The 3,868-nt window shown below is 57.0% G+C and overlaps 1 long non-coding RNA gene across 1 annotated transcript; it reads left to right on the forward strand.

The window, feature by feature from the left end:
* The first annotated feature begins 3,001 nt into the window (after positions 1-3,001).
* On the forward strand, positions 3,002-3,613 carry LOC125115177 (uncharacterized). Its single transcript, XR_007131994.1, has 2 exons — positions 3,002-3,152; positions 3,398-3,613. It is a non-coding gene; the product is annotated as an uncharacterized LOC125115177 (long non-coding RNA).
* The last annotated feature ends 255 nt before the right edge of the window (positions 3,614-3,868 follow it).

Genomic DNA, 3,868 nt, shown 5'->3' on the forward strand with positions numbered 1-3,868 from the left:
TTACCCTTTAAAAATATGAAACCTGGAGTTCCCTGGTAGCTCAGCAGGTTAGGGACCTGGTGTTGTCACTGCTGTGGCTCTGGTTACTACTGTGCCTCGGGTTCAGTCTCTGGCCCGGGAACTCTTGCATGCTGCAGGCACGGTCAGAAATGATAAAAATAAAAGAATTAAACATCGGAAAAGCATTTGTAGCTGTGGGCCATAGATAGATAGGTGGGGGGCTAGGTTTGGCCCCCTGGTTGTGGTTTGACCCCCCCCACTAAATCTCAACTTTTTCATCATAAGACACAGGTTACAATAGAATATTTCTCTCAAGGGGGAGTTCCCGCCGTGGTGCAGCGGAAACAAATCTGACTAGCAACCACGAGGTTGCAGGTTTGATCCCCAGCCTTGCTCAGTGGGTTAAGAACCTGGCGTTGCTGTGAGCTGTGGTGAAAGTCACAGACACAGCTCGGATCTGGTGTTGCTGTGTCTGTGGTGTAGGCCGGCAGCTGTAGCTCTGATTGTTCCCCTAGGCTGGGAACCTCCATATGCTGTGGGTGCGGCCCTAAAAAGCAAAAAAGAAAAAAGAAAAAAAAGGAATATTTCTTTCAGGGGAAATGAAATGATGCATAGGGATGGCTTCGATGATAAGTGTTTCATCTATCATGGTTAATTATTATTAATTGGGGTAATCTATTATGATTTTGTTCTGTAAATCTAGTAGAGGGAGGGAGAGGCGCTCTGCTCTTCAGCCCAAACCGAGAGAGGCAGTGATTCCCAAGATCAAACAAGGGGAACTCTGGGGGGTAGCGCTCAGAGTTGGGGTTCCTACCAGGAGAGGCCAGGGGCAGCCCTCCCCCCTCCAGCCTGGCTCCTGCAGAGCTGCTCAGTTCCTGCTCTCAGGACAGACTGGGGCCGAGGAGACGTGCAGGGAGCTGGGCCTGGGTCCCTGGAGTATCGCAAATCTGTACATCTAGAAGCAGAGGCCTGCTCCCACCTGGAGCACTCTCAGGGCAGGACTCTGGCCGGAGCAGCTGGTGATGCTGGGCAAGGAGGACCATGGTGCAGCTGCCAGGAAGAAAGGAGAGGGGACCCCCCCCAGCCCACAGCTTCCCAGTCCTTCGAAGGCATCGGAGAGGCCCTCATGGACTCCCAAGCTTCCGCATCAATGACAGTGACCCGGGAGGAGGCAGCCACCATGCACTGTTCAGGCCGCCGTTGAGTGACCGCTGGGTGAGGGCCCGAGGAGATACGCGGGCGTTTCTTTAAGGGGGCGTCCCCGGCAGTGGAGATGAGGTCCAGCATGGGTCTGAACAGCACCCTGGGAAACTCGCAGGGGGGTGGTCTCCATGGAAACCACCTGGAGCGCAGGAGCCCTCAGGCCAGATGGTCCAGAACCAGCCAGAGAGAGACGGGCAGCGAGCCCCCGCTCCTCCTGTCTCAGGGCCGGGCCCGGCTGCCGTGGGAGACGGGCGCCCAGGAGCTTGGACCTGAACGCGAGGTAGTGATTTAAACCCAGGAGGCTATGTAATAACTGGGGGCCAGCAGGAAGCAGTGGGATCTGCCTGAGCTCTCGGTGGGAGATGGAAAGCAGAATTTGACAGAGTGCAGCTGGCGGCATTGATTAGAGAAAATAAAAAAACACTCTATGTTTATACCCCCGGGTCTGAGGCTGCTCAGTAAACCAGCTAAACAACTGATCACAGGCCTCTCAGGGGCCCTCGGCCCAGCTCCCTGCCTGTGGGGAAATGGCACAGGCTTCACCTTTTTGCTGAAGGAGGGGGGAGGAGGAAGGGGGGAGAGGGGTGAGAGAGAGGGAGGGGGGAGTGGAGGAGCTGCTGGCCTGCACCACAGCCACAACAACACCTGATCCGAGCCCTCTCTGTGACCTACACTGCAGCTCACAGCAATGCCAGATCCTTAGCCCACTGAGCAGAGGCCAGGGATCGAACCCGAATCCTCATGGATACCAGTCGGGTTCGTGACGGCTGAGCCACAGCGGGAACTCTTCTTCTAGTGTTTTAATGGTTCCCCTTTGTGCCTTGATAGCTCCGATCTAAAGTGGATTCAGGGAGTTCCCGTCATGGCGCAGTGGTTAACGAATCCGACTAGGAACCATGAGGTTCGGTCCCTGCCCTTGCTCAGTGGGTTAAGGATCCGGCGTTGCTGTGAGCTGTGGTGTAGGTTGCAGACGCGGCTCGGATCCCGCGTTGCTGTGGCTCTGGCGTAGGCCGGTGGCTACAGCTCCGATTCGACCCCTGGCCTGGGAACCTCCATATGCTGCGGGAGCAGCCCAAAGAAATAGCAAAAAAAAGACAAAAAATAAATAAATAAATAAAAATATTTAAAAAAAATAAAAAATAAATAAAGTGGATTCACTTGTGTGTAAGGAGGCAGGTGAGAGGCATGGTTTCAAAACGAATGTGTATCCCCCCAAATCGTGGGATGTCACAGTTCCCAGCTCCCCCCTCCCTTTCACACCTGAGGGCAATGTTCCCACGGGTAACACAGCCCATGAGCCTGTGTGGGGCTGCGGAGGTGCCTGGTGGGTCGGGAGAGGGGACGGGACACAGGCTTGGAGGATGGGCTGTTCCCACAGAGACAGTGGCAGAGCTTGGAGGGGCGGCATTTTCCAAGGAAAGCAGCCGAAAGAGCAGAGCACGTGCTAAGAACGGAACTCGGGGTCACGGCCTGGGCTGGGAAGCAGGGACGGGAACGAGAGCCCTCAAGCTCACAGGCTGGTTGGAGGGTGGAGGCGAGAGAGGAGAAGGCTAGTGTCGCAGGTCGTTTGGCCAAATACCACGCGGAAGGACATCCCAACAGCTAGAACAGGTCCGGCTGCAGCCGGGGTCTCCTGAGCATTGGTTGGGGGGGAGCTGGTGGCAGAAGCAAGAGCGTGGGCTTCGGGGCCTGACATCCTGCCTCCACCCTAGCCCCGCCCAGGGACCGTGACCAGCTGACTCCCCTCCCCTAAAAGCCTTTGTAAACTGGAAAGAATTCCTGTCTCCGGGCTGTTCCGAGGATTAGCTGAGACCGTCTGTAAAGCTCCCGGCCCGGTGCCCCGGGCCTGGGAGAGGCTCATAGGCTCCTTAATTTCTCTCCCTCCCTCTGCTTTGGATTCCACCAGAGGGGTGCAGCGACCGAGGACCCAGATCCACACACGTCTTCAGGTGAAGCAGGTTTAAAGGCCTCCCAGGTGGTTGCTCTCAAGGGTGGGGTGGGCGCTTTGGGCTGTAAGCGGGGCTTCTCTAGGAGGCCCGCCCTGGAGGGCACGGAGCCCCTTCAGTACCTCTGCACCCCCTTCCTTGGGTGCCACGCGTCTGTAGCAGGTGCTGTTGTCTGCGGCTCCCGGGGGTGGGGGGGGGGGGGCTGTGACTGCAGGAAAGAACCACGGGGTCTGAAACTCCGCCTGCAGGACCATGGGGACTTCAGGAGCCACCACGCCACCCGTTGGCTGGAGCAGCGTCACTCCCACGGGGACTCACCTCCTGACACACGACAGAAGCGGGCTTGCTGGGGCTCCTCCTCAGCTCTGAGTATCACTCGGCGGGAAAATGTGGGTCCCCACCTGCACGTGTCACATCCCCACAGGGTCCAAGAGCCAGCTCTCGAAATCACCTTGTGGCTCCGAGAACCCAAGCCACCTCTTCCTTGTTATTTTGCTATGATGGCGCCAGAAAGAGGTGAGAGAGAGAGACCGACAGAGCGGGTGGGGGGAAGAGACAGACAGTACGAAGGAAGGACCCTCAAGATAAGAAAAGAATTCGGAGTCCCGTTTTTGTCTCTCTAGAGGTTCTCATTTTTCAGGCTGCCACAGGGACGCTGGTGGATGTCAGCGCTCGCGTGCAAACCCAATTCTCCCTGATCCCACAGCGCCTGGGCCCCG

The sequence above is a fragment of the Phacochoerus africanus genome, chromosome 14 (genome assembly GCF_016906955.1).
Source record: "Phacochoerus africanus isolate WHEZ1 chromosome 14, ROS_Pafr_v1, whole genome shotgun sequence".
NCBI lineage: Eukaryota > Metazoa > Chordata > Mammalia > Artiodactyla > Suidae > Phacochoerus > Phacochoerus africanus.